We start from the raw sequence: 19,708 nt of genomic DNA on the forward strand, positions 1-19,708 counted from the left end.
ACGAGGCCTCATCTACCCATCACTACCAATTAGTATGCCAAATAACAACTTGGCCTATGGCATCAATTAGTGCACAACTATACAAAAAACATTAAGTTACAGTCAAAATCTATCAAAGTCATTCAAGCTGCGCTCAACAGAAAGTTTTGCCTCATGCTCACCCTACCTTTCTGCTCACCAACATCAGGTGCAGTGAACAGGTGAGTGCAACCACATTTATCATCTACCACACCCATGAGGCACGCCCCACACCCGTGCACCAATACAGTGAGTCCATTTAAACCAACCCACTTAGTCAAAAAAGAGCAACTCATATGGCTCCTACATTACTTATATAATCAAGATAAAATATATTTATTGTTCTGTCACAAGTGCAGTCTCTAATTTAAACAACACATTTGTTTTTCATTCCAACACAGGAGCTGGAATATTGTAATATTTTAAAGATGACTTGTTTCCAGTCCAGGCATTACTGCCTGAATGACTGTCATGGATCGAGGTGATCCAAATGTAGGTGCAGAAGAAAGTCTTTAATAGGGCTGGGCCATATTATACCGTTCACGGTAATACCGGTACAATGTTAGGCAACGATAAGAAAATGAAATATCGCGATAGAATATGGGTAAAACGCGCATGCGCAGTGCCTTTGTTTTCATACGCACATGGCTGATTGTTGAGTGAAACGGATGAAACAGAATCGGTTTGTAAAAATGGTGCAACTTCAGTGATGTGGAACTGGTTTGGTGTTTGTCCGTCAGATACACAGCAAAGCACATTTTTTTGTAGAACATGCAAGCGGGCCGTCGTTATTGCCATATTTGTCGGACTAAGGTGCTTGTAAATCTGGGAGTCATCTGGGTCCTAAACTCCGTCGCCTCAGGTCCCAAAGTCAACCGAACACACAGCATCACTGAGAGTTAAAAACTGTCTAAATTCTTTCATCTTTAATAAAACGATCAGCATTGCTGCTTTACCAGGTGTTTAACATCCAGGCATCCATGAAAACAGAATTTATTACATTTAAGCGGAAGTTAGCTCGCTAGTTACCTAAGCATGGTATAGCATGTTCTGACTGAGTGATTTCTGAAAAAATTCAAACGTATAGCTCTGCTATCACTTCCAACATAAATGAAGACAGAAAATTAAACAGCAGTGACGTTTGTAGGGTTACTGAAGTTGGGCTAGGTGGTATATAATGATGTGCTACGTGATCGCTAGCGACACAGCTATGTTAGCATAACATAAACAGTGAAGCTGGAGGATAAACGCTAACACTTTTCCACTCGATAAAGGTTAACGTGAGGGTTCGTGGTGGTTAGGGACAAATGCAATCACATGGCAAGATGCTGTAAACGGACCAAACTTCAGTCAGGAGCACAACTGAGATAATCCATCCACAATACGAGGTTAGTCATTAATATACAGCAACAACATGGGAATAGAGCAGCTGTGATAGAATACAGCATTAATGAATCAATGGTACAGAAGTGGAGGACGCAAGAAGAATGAGTTGAATAAAGTTTGATTTATCTGACTGCTTTGTTTCGCTTAATGTGCCTTATAATCCCGTGCACCTTATGGTCCGAAAAATACATATTTGGCTTTTTTATTTGGCACACTGCAGTTTAATGTTGCAAAGCACCTCTTTTTAACTTCAGTGGATATTATAAATGGTTATGCTCAGGATATGTCAGCCCATTTCTACTGGAAATGCATTTGGGTTAAACTTTCAGCAAGGAATTTGCATTTGCACTGTTAAATTTTGATATAGCTTTAATGCATAAAAAAAAACAGCTGCTTGTTTAAGTGAAAATAAATGGATGGGTTTTTTCTTTTTGCGCTAGTTGTGGAGTTGTATTTTGTCTCGCATCAATTATATCGTCAGTTATATCGTTATCGCAAATTTTCAAATATATATGGTGATAAATATTTTTGGCCATATCGCCCTGCTCTAGTCTTTAACTTCCCTTAAGTAGAGTGGCAGTGGATGTGGGTTGGAGATGCAATGAGCTTGAACCTGCAGGCGACCATCTTCACTGACCACACCATCTGTGACGGAGGACCCATCTCTCCTGTTGTCCTGCAAGCAAACAATCATATTTTTTGGAACATGAACTTAATTGCTTTCCTAAAATATTTTTTTCTGCATTTGGTATAGAACAGACTCAAATTTAGACAATCTCAGGCTCCCTCCCCACTGGAGAGTTGACATTCAATGTCCCAATTGTCAGTCTGGATAGCCCTGACCACCAACCAACACTGTTACGAGTTCAAAATATTGGGGATGGATACAAGAGGAAAACCAAAATAACAACACTGGTCCGGCCGGGTCAAGTCAAAACAATGATTTTAATGCACACGTGTGGGAGATGAATACGGCGCGCCGACAGCATCGATCTCTCACCGAAAACCACACAACAATAGTTTTTATGAACCTCAGGGTATTAGAACGCCCCCTCATGCGTAAAGTAGGTACAATACAATCAATGTTGACAACTTTTAACACATTAAAAGAACACCTTCCTCTTCCCGAGGCCAGATCCTTCCCAGTAATCTTCTAACTCTGCTTATCCCCTGGAACAAACAGTCTCTCCTGCAAGCACAATCAAACAGCTACAAGGCCTTGCAAACTGTTTTCTAAATATTTGAACTCTCCCCTTCACATGAGTTTAACTACTGCTTGTGTGTGTGCGTGTGTGCCTCGACCTCAGCATTCACGCTGTCTGTAAGGACAGAGGCCAACTCTTCATATGTGGAATAACCTAACTGAAACCATACAGCTAATATGTTGAATAAATGTTCTAATCAAATGCCACTACTCAACGCTTAATAAAAGAATATAAATGAATAAAGGATAATGATGCATAACATGGTATATGTGTTTTGTAAGCGTGTGCGGCCTTCTACGCTCTGAGCCACTTCCCTCAATAGATCAGTCAGACATCCCGCTGACTGTAGCTTTTAACCCTTACTGACTTGAGCACAACTCCATAATAAGCACCAGGCGGCAATATGTATAAAGATGATCATGGTTACACCTGCAATGAAAGATTATATGATTATACTAACACCTGTAAATAGAAGATTAACATGAGGTTATAACAATCACTGTCATCCAAACTAATGTAATGTCAATAGCTTCAATAAATGCTTTAATGTAATGCTTATTATATGATTCTGATGCAATGATAAAATAACAGTAAAATATATTTTCTCATGACCTCTGGATTACTCCAGAGGTCACCACACTTAGTTTTGTGTCACTCCTCGACCTACACAGCCACCTCCATGTCCATTAATGGCATCATGGGCCCCGGAACCACCGTTCCCAGGTCCACTGCCCTCGCTCTGACCCTCTCAAGCCGTCCTCTGGCTCAGGAATGAGTCAACAACCTCAGGTGTTCAAAGAGGCGTTCTCACCCCCTTACCCCGTTGAAATCCCCCTTACACTCGTCAGACACGTCGTCTGGTGTCCGTGCCTTTCTCTGTAAGAGACAGAAAACCAAAACACCGCCCTACCTAATCTTCATAATCTAACTTTATTGTTCATTGTTCTTTCAGTACTGCAAATTTGGTTTAGAATATCATGTTCAGGGCTCTCTGACCCAGCAACTTATTCTAACCATAATCTATGTGTGTGTAAGCGTGTTTGCATTTACCCCTCTGCACTCAAGGCCAATACCTACAATATATCAGTCCGGACAATCACGCCGAACGAAGCTTATGACCTTCAAGACCGAGCGCTAACTCATTATGAGCACATTTGCAATGTGTGTATGAAAATTATTAGAACCACTCATTTTAATCAAAGACAGCAAAAACAAATTAACCATTTCAATTCTAACATTTGCCCCCTTTTCACAAAAAACATGTGTTTCCTTTAGCCTACCGTCCCAGAGTTTCCTCTCCAGTGTGATACTCAGCATCTCGTGAACACAGGCATTTTATCTTCTAAACGCTATTCAGTTTATTTAAATCATTAACGCTCAAACATGGAAATATTGATATATGCTTCCCAGTTGCTCCCTAAAAAATTCTGGGAACAATAAGGTCATTATCAGCTTAAGTTTTACCATACCGACATTATTAAACACACAAGTAAAGTCATAAAAATGTTCATAACACCATTGTTTTATGTTAAACTTCCCCCCTTTTGACACAATCCCTTGTGTCGGATTCATCCGAGCTAGAAAATTAAAAGAAAAGGTTAGTGACATCATATCTCAGAAAGTATCAGAAATTCTCTTCTCCCGTGTTGTTGCTCCAGCCTTGTCTTCCTGTGCTAGGGAATGAAATCAATTTAGTTATCATGATTGACCTGTTACACTCCGGGCTCCGCCCAGAGCCTGCATCCGCAGAATTGCCTAGAAACAAAACCTGTATTAATATGAACTTCACATATAAAACGCCTTTCTAAATTTTTATTTCCCCCTTGTTTTCCCTCGCTGACCACAGCAGGGGAATCTATGTCTTGATTCAGCCATGAATCCAGCTCACCTGATTCATCACTGAGCCCAACCGTCACTGGCATCTGATAGTGTGGCACTGCATCTTCTTCTCTTAGTGTCACTATTTTCAATCTGTTAATTACAATTCTTGAACATGAAGTAGACTGTGTTTATAACAAGTCAATACAGCTGTAAATGTGGCCAATTATCAATCAATTAACAGTCAATAACAAAATCATAGCTTTTATTTTATGCATGTTTAAGTCAACCACTTACCCAGAGGATCCTCAATCCCAGAAAATTTCTTCTCCACCTTTAATACTGTCTGTCATCCGTCCATGCCCTGGCAACTGGGCTATCCAGAGCTGTATCATTTTGAAATATACATACAACAAGCCAAACCATACCTTGGTCACACCAACCCCTCTCTCCACCCTGAGGATGTCCAACGCCATCCTAGTCTGGACTGTGAAAGGTGACTTTAACGCCGACTGTTTCAACAATCCAGTTTACTGCCTTCCCTGGTCAGGTTAGCCAATGTCTGCACACTAGTATAAACATAATCAACATGGTCCGCATTATATTGCATGTTATTTCACAGTATTATAGACTCCAAACCTCCATCCTTCTGTGGGTCGCTAAATTACGTTTATCCAGAACTCCGTTCTGTCTCTAAATTTTGGAGAATTTTATGCTTGTTGTCAAGATTTGAAGAACCTTGAGTTGTTAAGTTCTCCCAATTCTTTCGGTCCTTTGGGCTAAAGGAAGGACACTGCTCGGTGTATAAATGCTTGATCGACCATTACTTTATTCCATACAATTCAACACTTTTAAGCATAAACCATCGTAAAAGCCTAAACATGCACATTCTTTCTCTCACACGGCGCCTAAGTAGCGGCCTTGGCTCCCGTTTTATCTCCTCCTGATGAGATGAGGCAGAAAACCTCTCCGGTATATTCTGCTCTCTTCTAATCAGACAAATAAGGTCATAATTCTCTAAAAACAGTATTTCTTATAACTCCCCGGTATAATGCATTATAAAACAATATCATTCATGCACAATAAATCAGCAGTCCAATGTAATACAAATCAGTTTAAACAAGTGTAATAGTTATCACCTTCTTTTAATCCAGGAGAACAATGCAAACTAAAACTACATAATAGTTTCACCATCTAGTTTCACAATATAATAATCTTACAATTCCCCCTTTGTGATCTCTTTTTTAAAGAGATCACCTACACCTCATAATCCAGTTTTGTGAGGTCCATTGCTTTTTTTTGCTCCTAAATCTAAGGTCCTCTGTCCCCCTTTAACGAGTGGAGTATAATGACTTCTATGTTAGCGCATATCAGATGCAACACAAACTAAATTTACAACAACAACCCAGTTTTTAATTATAAGAATTCAATTCAAATCTATGGTTTTATCACCCCCATCGGGGCTTACCTTTCCCACTACTGATAATATTTCTCCCTCGAATATTGGCAATTGCCCTCCTTTGGTGGCGAAAAGCTGTTGGTGTGGTCAAGCGGGTGCTATAGGAAACAAAAGCTCAGGACAGAACAGTTATCAGTCATGTACTTCATACAGAATTTGCATACATTTTGATTTCATATTGATCCTCTGAGTGTAGTGGTACATTTCACCTGAATTTGTCAAAAGGAATTTTATAAAATACACGAAACACAATAGGTTTTCTTTCTTCACTTTGCTCTTGTTCTTATGCAGCGCCACATCCTATCACATGGCCCTGTCGGTTATATTCTACTTTTTAAATTTCTGACCGTTTCAAGAAAGAACCTAATTCACATGGACCAGTGTTTGTTATTACATATCTCTTATTCTGAATGTGAAGTTTTCCATTTCCCTGATAATCATGCATTTTATTAAAGTTTTGGCTTTTTCTCCATAAACGTTAATTGACTTTTTACAGTGGCCTGCTATGGTTAATAATAACATGTTCAGTCATTAGTAACATCAAACCTTTCCTTCACTGTAGCCTTTGACATTCCCCAACATTTTTAAGGTGGATATAATGTAATGACTTTAATCGAAACACAACTAATAAAACACAATTTTCTTAATGCAAACATCAATAACTCAAAATTAGCAACCAAACGGTTAAGTCCGCAGCTCCACACTCTCATGTGAAGCTACATTCTCCCCCTCCAGTCTCTGTTATCTTCCTACAAAAACAAGGCAAGACAAAACATCCACCCTTCTCTCACAGGCTGGGTGAATTGTCTGTCGACATTTATTAATCCTAAAGTTGGTGCAGTCTTTATCTCAGTCTCAAGTCAGTCCATCACAGTCCAGTTACATGCATACATTCACACACATTCGTACCAGATATTGCTGATAATGGAGTCTCACACGCAACCTATTCGAGTATCCATCACCAGCAAGATGACGCCATCATTTTAAAGGAAACAATTCCTTGTTTTTTAGACTGGATTGACTCGCTGCAATCCTTATAGACTCAGGACTTCTCATGTGATCAGTGTCCCATATAAGTGAAGTTCTCCCAAGCCCATTTTAATCATGGAGAAAAACACTTTGCGACTGTTTTCAGTAAGAATATTTTATCGAGCTTTAAAGTTCAATCTCTCAGGCCTGGATTAAAGAGCTGATTTGTTAAATCAGGAACTCTCAAAATACCAAAATATCACCACCGGTGGATCACACCTCTCAGATTTTCTTATCTCAGTGCACTGTAACAAAAGCAAAAACAAACGTCACCAATAAAATACTAATAAAATACCAAATACTGGGGCCCGTTGCAGACATGTCCACGCATAGACCCATCTCTCTCTCTCTTAGAGAAAGAAAACAACCCAAACCTCACTTATAAAAATCGACCTAGTGTTAAGCAAAACCCAAAAATTAACCAAAACTTCACCACAAAGTTCTCCTAACTCCACGGACAATATCGTGTAGGAATGCAGGTACCATAACTCCTTTTGCACTGAAAAACATGTTGGATTTACTTGATTCAATAGTGGACACCGGTTGCACACAAATATTTTGTATTGGCAGAAACTTAAACAACTGAGTTAAATCAACACAACTTTTCCATATTCAGTAAACCTGTGCCTTTTGTGTTCATAGAACATGATTGAAACATATTCAGATCAAGTAAGTTGAGCTCTTGGAATATTTCAATCCTTCACAATTCTGTCAATTTATTTCAACACTATTCAATAACACTTATATAAATACTACTCGGTCACTTAAATACTACATGTTGTCTTCATATCACATACTGTTTAACAAAGTCTAGGTCCCGGTTACCATAAAAATTGAATGGGCCTACAACAACTACCATCCTCCTATCTTTATCCTGGTTGCAGGAGGGCTGGGAAACAACCCTGAAGAGATAGGTTACTAGGCGGGGACGGCTCGCCAGTTTATCACATAAAAACAAACAACCATTTACACTTACATTCACTGGTAATTTAGAATCATCAATTAACCTAGCTCTAATAACTGCATGACTTCTACCTGTGGCAGGAAACCAGAATACCCAAAGAGAAACCACTGCAAACTAGCCAGACTGTGGACTTGAACCCAGGACCTTCTTTTTTTCTTCCAGTGTGTTCCTCCTTTAATTAAGTCTCCATCACCAACATGTGGTGCTCTGAAATAAAACTCACACCGTTAATTCAACATTTTCACTCTGTACCACACAGGCTGTGTGAAGCACAGTAAACAATTCAGTCGAGGCCCTGAGCCATAAACAGACATTGTTTTCATAACCAAACTGCTTTAGACCCTGTCCCTTAAATCTACACAAATGCCCTCTGGGTGACATGAAACGCATTTACCAATAAACAATCAATGGCTTCTTGTTGTTGTGACAGATTCTGTGTTTGGATGTTTGTGTGCAGCATTTTTTCTTTTTTTTTTGCGTATCAGCATAAGCATTTGTTAGCAAAGCATTCTTCATTGCATCAGCGCATGTGTGTGTGCGCATCACTCTTCATTGCACAAGCGTGTGCATGTGTATGTATCACTTCTAATGCCTCAGCATTTCGATTCAGGTGTGTGGTTGTGTGTGTGTATGTGTGTGTGTCATTTCTCACTCAATCAACGAGTGCACATGTGTTCATGTGTGTGTTTCTCTTCATTCTGAGTCAGTGTATATATATGTGTGTGTTTGTGTGTTCATCACTTTCCTGTTCTGGTGTCTTGGGTAAACCACGGCCTGAAGCGTGCCCTGGGGTCCTGCCCTCCTCCATTTCAGCCTGTTTGCCACCCTTGCTGCTGTTCAAAGTTCAGTCTGTCCTGGTTCTGGCCCCAAATCAGGCAGTGCTTTTCTCCAGTGTCCATGTTCACCGCAGGTGAAACCTGCATCTTCTCCTTGTCCAGCTCCTCCTGAGCCATGCTCAGTTTCTGCTCTGATGCCTTGAGCTCTTACTGAGGACAGAAACCTCAGAGTCTTTTCCGTACACGTCAGATTGAAGTTTATTGATGTTTTCCTTGCTTTGCTCCACGGACTTCTGCACCTCTGCTGTCCGGCTCTTCTCAGAGGTCAGCTCCTGGCTGAGCCCCGACACCTGTGCCTTCAGCTTATTTTCTTCTTGTGCTTTTGTCCGTTCTGAGGTGCCTCCTGACCTCAGTTACTCCTCCTGTCTCTGGCACGCCTTTTTTGCTGCCGTGTTGGTCCATCACTGTCCTGCACAGTGTTAATGCAGAGTTGTTAAGGTCAGCATTCTGTTGCTCGGCCTCACCTTTCATCCGGGCTTAATGGGCGTCTCATCACAGCTCTGTCAGCTGAAGCTGTCTCAAAATCTCCCCCGTGTAGTGAAACGAGCCTTGGGTTTAACGCGCTCCGTCTCTGCTGCATGAGATCGCTTTCCTGCAGCACTGTTTACATTTTCAGGTTGTTGTTGTGGGTCCAGCTGCTGCAGCGTTTGGTCAGGGTCACATCAAAGATGGCAGAGGGGAGAGCAGGAGTCCAGGTCAGCCTCGGCTTTCCGGGCTGGCAACGCAGCCTGCAATTAAACATAAAGAGATAAAACAAAACAAAACAAAAACAGACGAACAGGAAAATGATGTTGTTTTGGCTGTGTTATTCAGAGAGGGGAGAAACACCGGGCCAGGCCCTGTGTCAGCCTTCTCTCACCCTTTTGTTTTTTCTCACCGTATAATCAACCCACCAAGTTGACAGGAATACACAGGTACATGTTAAAATTCTTAGGATCGTGTTTAAAAGCCCAAAAAGCAATTTCCTTCCTTCAGTAATCACTTATATTATTCAATCAGCAGAAAACATCTCACAATTTGACTCTTAACCACTAAATCTGTTGTTTCAACACTGGTTGGTCATACCAGTATCTTTCTTTTTGAAGTTAAGTTGTTGTCCTGCAACCCAGAGAGTTTATTTGTTAGTAGTGGATAAACTTCATCATTAAAACAACAGGTGTCTGTTCATTTTCGCTGCTTTAACCTTGCTGGAAAATCTTCACATGTTCATGAGTGTAAGCTGTTTCTTCATTGCATGTGTGTGCGTTTGTAGGTGGGTTATTTTAACTTGCTTCTCCAGCAAGGCATTCCTCTAACAAGTGCCTTTCTCATACATTTCTCTGGTTGTGTGTGTGTTTTTATTTTGTTTCCCAACTTTTGATTTCCCACCTTAAATAACAGCATTCCTTGTCTTCAGCCAGGAGTTAGGGCTTGCTCGTGAGATTCAGGGACACATGGTGCTAACAACAATTTAGCCAAAAACTTGCCTGAAAATTTCCAGTGATGGTAACCGATAACCGGATGAGAAGATGTCTTTTAAGCTTCTTCTCAGGGTGGGGACCAAGTAAGAGGTCAAGGCTGTAAAATTTTGAGCCAGTCTGTCGTCCTAATCCTGTTAATCTATCCTTTTTCGCTGTACTCAGGTTTCCAGGTTGAGAGAAATCCACCTGTATTAACACACTAAAACATTCAATTAGTATTCCATTTCTGAAAACCGCCATTCACTTCATCTACCTAGATTTTACTCTCTCTCTGTCTGGGTGCATACTCCACACAGTCTGGCAGTTGCCTTTTATGGGCATGCAGAGTTCCTGTCACACACACACACAGCTACTCACACCCAGCAGCTGCAAAGTTGTCTTCACGGTATCTATCCGCACACTTAGCCACAATCATCCGCTCCTCAATATCAATGTATAAAACCAGTATTACCCCTAGAAACACACACACCCTCAAGAATTCACTGTATTTAATCCTTTATTCATACTCACTGAGACAAATGCAATTCATGTAAAGAAAATCCCCTATAGGTGAAATTTCAATTTGGCACGGCCCTGAAATAAGCATGCCCTTTATCTACACAAAATTAAGTTGCTACACCACATATAGTGGTGAAATTCATGCTTAATCACACCCTATATAATGATAGAACCAAACAGTAAAGTAAATTAAATGTAAATGCTTATATTATTCAACTAAAACAATAACCACTTAAAGATCTTATAAAATCATGCTTCACACCGCAAACATGATCCAAATCATTTTATGATTTTATCATTACAAATACAATTTTCTTTAAAGTCTGTCTGCAAGTACAAATCAATTTAAACTTTTCACCAGACTTAAGTTAAACTGCCCCTAACAAGTCCACTTTATTGCGTGCTCATAGATTTTTTTTTATCAGAGAGATTCACCAAATGTACTTTGTTTAAGCTTATTGCTCTGTCACGCTCATTAGGCTACGTTCACACTGCAGGCGAAAGCGCATCAAATCCGATTTTTTCGACCCTATGCGACCCGTATCCGATCATGGTATGACAGTGTGAACGGCACAAATCCGATATTTTCAAATCCGATCTGGGTCACTTTCGTAAGTGGTACTGAATCCGATACGTATCCGATGTTTTAGAAAGCGACTGCTGTGTGAACGGTCAGGTCGCATTAAATCCGTCTTTTACGTCACTGACACAAGACAGACGCCGATTATCAGCGCCGGAGAAGCGCCCGATAGGACATCGCGAACGCTTCCTGGCCATCCAGTGTAGATGTTAGTGAAACTGTTGGGAAGACAACGTTGGAGAAACGTGAACATTTTATTTGTACTGTATAATCTGCAGAATCTGACAGTAATCTGCAGCTATCCTTTGAAGCACCGCTCCTCTAAAACAGCAATAAGGATAATTATTAGGTTATATACATTATTATGTAAATAACAAAATAACTTAAAGCAAAAATTGTGAAACGTAAAGTCCGAAGTCTTTATTTTAAGGGCCATCAGTCAAACAATATTGTTTGCTCTGGGTCTAAATAGCACCTTGTGTGTGACATCTTCTTTTGCGCATGCGGGCCGCTTTGAGCGTTCACACTGGAGAGCGTTTGCTGTCGCATTTTATGTGTAGTGTGAACAAGCAGACAAAAAAAATTGGATTTGATCAAAAAATCGGAATTGAGCATTAAGACCTGCAGTGTGAACGTAGCGGCTCATGACTGCTTAAAGCCTGTGTCTGGAGTTGACCACAGAGGCAGAACATCATTCAATCCTCCACGATGGCAAACTCCACTTTCTCTGTATCAAGATAGCTCATACTCTAAATACACCATACATTATACTAAAGCCAAACGGTAACTTGATTTATCAAAAATATCTATGTGTTTTCAAGCTGAGAGAAAAAGAAACTCAACCTTTTGTATCATCATGTATACATTACTTGAATCAAAAGCATTTTCAAACTCTAAAACATCCAGCTTTGCGTCACAATATGCCAACCACAGCCATTAATCACATATTCACAACAATACACTTCTCATGAGGTTTTCACCAAAATCAAAACAGACCTTTACCAGTAATTTCAGTGAGCAGACTTTTAATTTTGTCAATGTCCAATTTGGCACACTTCGGAATAAATCAACAGGTAGTGCCTCACCTTTTAGATGTGACCGGTCTGCCCACTCACTTCAGCTCACTGGCTCGCGCCTGTCCGTTCGACCACCTCGGACCGTCCAAGCCTCCAGATTCAACTTCCACCCCAATACCTCAGGACGAGCCCCCATAACTGTTATGAGTTCAAAATATTGGGGATGGATACAAGAGGAAAACCAAAATAACAACACTGGTCCAGCCGGGTCAAGTCAAAACGATGATTTTAATGCACACGTGTGGGAGATGAATACTGCGCCGACAGCATCGATCTCTCACCGAAAACCACACAACAATAGTTTTTATGAACCTCAGGGTATTAGAACGCCCCCTCATGCGTAAAGTAGGTACAATACAATCAATGTTGACAACTTTTAACACATTAAAAGTAGAGATGGACCGATCCGATATTACGTATCGGTCCGATACTGACGTAAATTGCTGGATCGGATATCGGTGAGAAATAAAAAATGTAATCCGATCCATTAAATATCAAAAAAGCACCTCACAAAACTTGCGACACGGCGTAACTCGGCTCATAACCGTAGCATGTCGGAGCAGTGTGCTCACGTGATAGAGCGGCTGTGTGTATTTGTAGCCTCGCTAGCAAACCAGCATTTCATCTCCGAGGAAGTTATCCCAGAGAGAAGTAAAGCAAGTGTGTAAGTTCATCTCTGAATGTTTGTAAAGCGTACCTACGTTAAGCTTAACAACCGATATATGGAGCGACTGCCTCTCTCTCCCTCCCTCTCCTGCCGCTACTTCATGAAACTGCTTAATGATCAGCTGATCGGCTTTTCTGTCGCGAGTCCGTCTCTCTTCTTTGTTTTTGGCCCACTTTGCACCAGAAAGAGGAAACCAGCGGCTGAACAACAGCAGCACGTTTAACCTTGATAAGCTGTCGTTAGAATTTATTTAATATTACTTTCTAGACCAGGATCCTTTGTATGTAGCTGACGGCTGGTAACTGTGCAGGGGCGGATCTAGCAAAGTTTAGCCAGGGGGGCCGATAGGGCATTAACAGGGAAAAGGGAGCACAAAGACATACTTTTCTTTCTTATTCTCATTTAAAATGTCTAGCTTTTAATAAATAATTATCTGAATCTTACACCCAAAGTTTTAATCTGATGTAAAATGTATAGAAGTCCATTACTGTATATAGTAACTGTTAAGTCTAATATACCCTAGTAAGCTATAGTACTTTTTCCTTTGGGAAGATACCATCTGTGCAGTCTGCAATTCTGTAGAAGAAAGATGTTGAATCTATTTAATTATTCTTGAAAAATAATTTATTTCTGTGCATTTTTTTTTCACACTGCATCAAATTAAAGTTGATTACGTTGATTAAGCATCATGAGGTGGGGGGTGGTTCCCTTTTTTTTTTTTTTGCTGGGAGTTTGCAACCCTATTAGTTAGGTTGCTTAATATTTCTGCTAAGTACTCTTTAAAATACCAGAATAGGAAGGATGGAGTAGGTTTAAGTTTATTAGATTGATCTGTATTGCTGAACTATGAAATATTTTGGGTGCAGTGTATTTTTTACATACAGGTATAACAGAATAGCTTTAGTGTTGTTGTTTATTTAAACTTGAGTATGAACTTATACAAAATGCAGCAAGATATTAAAAAAACAGTTTTATTGATTAAAAAACACACTATATCGGATTAATATCGGTATCGGCAGATATCCAAATTTATGATATCGGTATCAGTATCGGACATAAAAAAGTGGTATCGTGCCATCTCTAATTAAAAGAACATCTTCCTCTTCCCGAGGCCAGATCCTTCCCAGTAATCTTCTAACTCTGCTTATCCCCTGGAACAAACAGTCTCTCCTGCAAGCACAATCAAACAGCTACAAGGCCTTGCAAACTGTTTTCTAAATATTTGAACTCTCCCCTTCACATGAGTTTAACTACTGCTTGTGTGTGTGCGTGTGTGCCTCGACCTCAGCATTCACTCTGTCTGTAAGGACAGAGGCCAACTCTTCATATGTGGAATAACCTAACTGAAACCATACAGCTAATATGTTGAATAAATGTTCTAATCAAATGCCACTACTCAACGCTTAATAAAAGAATATAAATGAATAAAGGATAATGATGCATAACATGGTATATGTGTTTTGTAAGCGTGTGCGGCCTTCTACGCTCTGAGCCACTTCCCTCAATAGATCAGTCAGACATCCCGCTGACTGTAGCTTTTAACCCTTACTGACTTGAGCACAACTCCATAATAAGCACCAGGGGGCAATATGTATAAAGATGATCATGGTTACACCTGCAATGAAAGATTATATGATTATACTAACACCTGTAAATAGAAGATTAACATGAGGTTATAACAGTCACTGTCATCCAAACTTTAATGTAATGTCAATAGCTTCAATAAATGCTTTAATGTAATGCTTATTACATATGATTCTGATGCAATGATAAAATAACAGTAAAATATATTTTCTCAACACACAATAATGTCATGAAAGCATCATTTTAAAAAGGGCTATGCAAACATGGCCAATAACTTTCATTCTAATGATGTGCAAAATGATTTGGGCACAAAACAAATTTTGCTGTTAGAAAACTTGCAGACTTCACTATATACAGTGTAAACCCTCTAAACTAAGTTTGGGGGATGTGATCTTTCAAGAAATGCAGACCAAACTGTTGTTGTTTGTTTACTTACACAGCATGTCTTGTAGAATTAACTGGAGTCACAGCAACAGCATAGTGCAGTCATATCTCAAGTCTAATAACAGAAGACAGGAAAAGATCAGTAAAGAAACAACTTTCCCAAACCATAGCAAAATTAAACAATAAGTAAAACAGGCTGATCTAAAGTATGATTAAAGTTCAGCCTGATTAATATAAATCTCACTGACAGTTGCTAATATATTGGAAAACCAAAACACTGAGTTGATTTCTTTTTGTCCAACAACAGGAGTGCTGGTCCCGAGCCTCAAAGACAGTAAGAAGCAAGCAGAGGGAGAAAAAAACAGAACATTTTTCAGAAACTGATTTCATCCTTAATGGCTGTGCAATCACGGGCGACCGTGGCTCAGGGGGTTGGGAAGGGCACCTGTAACCGGAAGGTCGCCGGTTCGATCCCCGGCCTCTGTCCTGGTCGTTGTGTCCTTGGGCAAGACACTTTACCCTACCGCCTACTGGTGTTGGCCAGAGGGATATGGCAGCCTCGCTTCTGTCAGTCTGCCCCAGAGCAGCTGTGGCTACAACCGTAGCTTGCCTCCACCAGTGTGTGAATGTGAGCGTAAATGAATAATGGCATTGTAAAGCGCTTTCGGTGCCTTAAAGCTCACAAAACTATTTCCACAACCACCAAACAGCAAATGAGAGCAGGCACACGGATTCCACACAAAGACGTAACACAGAGCGGACCCGACGCATCAGAATCAGCTTTGTCTTTCTCGGCTTTCTCACCCGATGATAACATCTTGAGCTGACGCTTCTCCAGGTTTGATCAACATATTCCATAACAAATGCTGGCACTATGAACATGCGGACTGATCCGCGAGGGAGAAGGACGGTAGTGACCTGGCATTTTCAAAACACATCTTTCATCCTTCCGCAGTGAGAAGCAAAACTTCCGGCTTACTTAGTATTTTCTAAATTAAGACAACTCAAATAAATTGAGTTTATCAGCATTTTTGCATAAAAAGTACTGGTAACTTTTGACCAGTTGGTCTTCCTCGTATACGAGAAACAGCCAATGATGCTGCCAAAATGCTGCTGTAACAAAGACTTTCTGAATCCTGCTTCTGAAGTCATGTGTAGGCAACTCCTCACAGGTTCTCTTGGTTGTCCTTTTGTGTATTGTTCTAAATAATAAAGAAAACCTCTAGGGTTTTATTTCTGCTTTCAATGTTGTGTTCAAATCATTTAATAAAAGTCTGCGTCACAGTCGTAGCCGACCCGAGAGAAAAGGACTCCAATGCAGGATGCAGATGGAGCACAGGGAACGTTTAAGTGACAAAGTTTATTTAGAAAACAAGTGAATGCAACAAGGCTATTCAACTGTGAACTAAGCAGCGAGTTTACACTTGTGCCGTGAACAAAGCCAAAACTATGGAGCACTTATGCAATCAATCTGAGCTAAGCAAACAATAAGTGAGATTTCAATTAATGAAACTGCAGTTCTGCGATTTGGGGGCCAAAGGGAGAGTCAGACTGGATGGAGGGTCCTGGGCAAGGGTCAGAGTCACTGAAACAAGAGTAACCAAGTTCAGGTATGGTTCCAGAAGAATGCTGGCAGATATTGGCTCTGAAAGTTCCTGTAAACTGCTTCCTTGTCGCAGGTGGATCAGCAGCGTGGAGGGGAGAGTGATCCGGATGAGTGGTAAGAAATCCAAAACTCCTGATGTTGAGGCATGCAGGTACAAGGGCAAGGTAATTTACTATGACGTTTACAAAACACAACAGTGGCCTGCATTAACTGTGGTTAGCTGCGAATCTGGCAAAGCGAAGTTGAGAGCGCTGGCCTTATAATTCGACAGCTTTATTACCCACAGGTGAGAGCAATTAGCAGGGACACTGTGGATCCTCCCAGAGGGAAACTGCCGGCTCAATGAAAGAAAAAAAGAAAAAAACAAAACACTGGCACACAAACACACCCAGACCATGACAGGTACTGAAGTAGATCACCATCAAAAACTGGGCTCTCCTTTTTAGGTAATGAAGAAAAATCATGCTGTTGGATTAATCAAGCAGTGGGTTCATTTTGCTTACTTGTGACAGATAAGATGTAACATTCTTCTTCATGACTAGAAACTTGAGAACATTGTGACAAAGTGGGTAAGAACACCACTTGTCCATATTCTTAGTTAACATTCTTGTTTTGATTTAACCATATTTCATATGTAGTCTGCAATAGGCAAACATCTACTATCCCGGGTTTGTTTATGTTTTGCTTTTTTACAGATTATGTAACATAACATCTTGGTTTAAATCAATTCCTACAAGTTTGTTAAGTTAACATGTATTTATTTTAACTGTTAATTGGTTTTGTTTGAACTCACCTACCTGTGTTCTAGGAACAAAAGGAGGAAATATTGTTTTACTTCCTGCATTTATAGCTTCCTGGTTAATCTGAGGTCACAGGAAGAGACCAGGAGAAGAAGGGGGAGAATCCCTGTAATTTAATAAAGCTGATTTTAGAGTGTTAGTAGAGAAACAGGATTTGTTGTAAGATGTCTAGAGTATACCGTAGAGTTTTATTGCTAGGAAGAGTAGCAGTATAGGTCGGAGAATATGTTTGCCTTACCTGCCCTAATGGAATAGTCCAGGGTGAATTGACTATTTAAGCAGATGAACGCAGGTGTTCAGGAATAAAAAAACAAAACAGGTCAGTTTAGCTGTGTGCAGTTTGACCTTAAATCCGTTGATTTAATTGGTGAATAAATCACTTGCTACACTGGACAGCATTTTTCTCCTGCACTTCTTTGGCCACTTCAGTCAAGTCTTACCACACACACTTTTATTTTCATGTGAATTTCTAATGTTTGACTGCTATGTCAAGGGATCTTCAGAAAAAGTCTGTGGTTAATTTGGAACTTTGCCTCCAGTTAAGAGCGTGTCAATCTGCAACATTATGCTCCTTAAAGATATGCACATGTTGCTTTTCATGTACAGGATCATCAGGACTAGTATTCAATGTATTAGTTACCTTTTGTCCCTTTTCAAAATAAGACTCCATACCATCACATATTTTGGTAAGTTTACTTTTAATGCTGGATCCTTTTGAGTCTCCAAGTACTTTCATTTTTGCAACCGTGGCAGCTATATTTGTTTCCAGCTCCAGTTGCTCCCGCTGTCAAACAAAATCATTATTACATTTTGTGATGCGTCCCAAACAGTCAACATGAGTGTCTTGTTCATCTTCCGGAATCAGTAAAATGAATGGATCATGAACTGCTTCAGCATTTTGATACAAATCATTCAGTTTTTCCAATTTGAACTGCACAGCTTTTGCTTCTTTTTTTTTTTAATCAGTTCTTTACGGTGACCCTTTCTTTCTTTACGGTTTCCAAAAGCAATAACCCAACAGACCAGTTGCAGGAATCCAAAACATGGTAGATGTGTTTTATCAAGATTCATATAATACTGATGACGGATTTTTAGGCTAACCCACTTACCTCTCATCTTTTTTCCCCCCTCACAAAACCGATAGATCCTCCACTTCTTTTAAATGTCTCCCAGCGCAATTCTTGGCATATTTTGGTTCCTGCAACTGCTCCGTCGGGTTATTGTCTCCCCAGAAACACTTCCCTTGTGCTTTTGGAATTTTTTTCCCCCCATTTCAGTTGCGTTTTGCGTTTTTGCGGCGTTTTTCTTATTGCGGGTGGTTTCTGTGTTTTCTTAAGTTGCGGGCCGTTTGGCCTCTCAGGGCAACCGTAGTTCTTTAACAAAATTCAAGGGTTAACGCGTGATATTAACCTGAGGTTTTCGCTCTTTCTGTGGTTTCCATTTTATAAGCACGTGATTTACCCGTCAGTTTTGCAGATCTTTTTTTTCTTCCAGTTCATGTGGCTTCTTATGTTTCACTAATTGTCACTTTCTCACATGCAGCAAACACAATATTATATTCCACAGCTTGAAAGATCGATCATATCCAATGCTTTTCTTACGTGCAAACAATGCGCAGTATCCACAGCGTCACAAGCTGTCAAAATCAGACCAGCTTCCTCCAGCTTGCCAAATCAAGCACATGCAAGCACACAACGCAAACCAATGTACCCAATGGACAAGCGGTGACACAAACTGTGTTCAAAACATTCAATAATACACCGAGTGAATCTGCGTGTCCTACCGCTTCTGATGTGTATGTTGCGTCAATCTTTTTCGTGTCACTGTGGCGGTGACGTTTCCAATAACTCCTTTGAGAACAGCGTCCGACTATCTGAAAGCTTCGTGACTCCAAAACGTATATCCACAAATCCTCTTCATTGTTCTGATGCATGCGATAAAACACATTTGAATGTTGGGACTTCCATCCGCAAATGTGAATGTGTGACGTGTCTCCAATGAGCCACTTAGTCCCATTTGTGTTTGCGTATTTATTTTAAAACAAAACAACAAACTTTGCGCTTTGATTCAAAACAAATGTACAAATGTATTAACTGACGTGCTAAAATGACGGTCAGCAGAAAAGTTTGCAACCAAACCACTCCCCCAACCTCCGTGTTGAGAACGTCAGGTAAATAACGTGCGACCCCAGGATGCAATTATCTGAGGTGCGGGGAAAATCTAAAGTGCCACCATAACAAATAAAGAAAACCTAAACATTCCCTTTGGCTCTTACAGTGAAGTTCAAGTCTTATTACTCTGGTGTAGTTCTTTTATAGCATAAATGTTAGCACTGCAC

The 19,708-nt window shown here is 40.2% G+C and overlaps 1 long non-coding RNA gene across 2 annotated transcripts; it reads right to left on the reverse strand.

The window, feature by feature from the left end:
- Positions 1 to 1,862: 1,862 nt before the first annotated feature.
- Positions 1,863 to 19,330, reverse strand: LOC134632144 (uncharacterized). 2 transcript variants are annotated; one of them, XR_010094461.1, is made up of 3 exons: positions 19,154 to 19,330; positions 15,017 to 15,079; positions 1,863 to 2,080 (listed from the first exon to the last, which is right to left on the reverse strand). It is a non-coding gene; the product is annotated as an uncharacterized LOC134632144 (long non-coding RNA). The 2 variants fall into 2 exon arrangements; XR_010094462.1 differs by lacking the exon at positions 19,154 to 19,330 and adding an exon at positions 15,769 to 15,854.
- Positions 19,331 to 19,708: the final 378 nt, after the last annotated feature.

The sequence above is a fragment of the Pelmatolapia mariae genome, linkage group LG7 (genome assembly GCF_036321145.2).
Source record: "Pelmatolapia mariae isolate MD_Pm_ZW linkage group LG7, Pm_UMD_F_2, whole genome shotgun sequence".
Classification (NCBI taxonomy): Eukaryota; Metazoa; Chordata; class Actinopteri; order Cichliformes; family Cichlidae; genus Pelmatolapia; species Pelmatolapia mariae.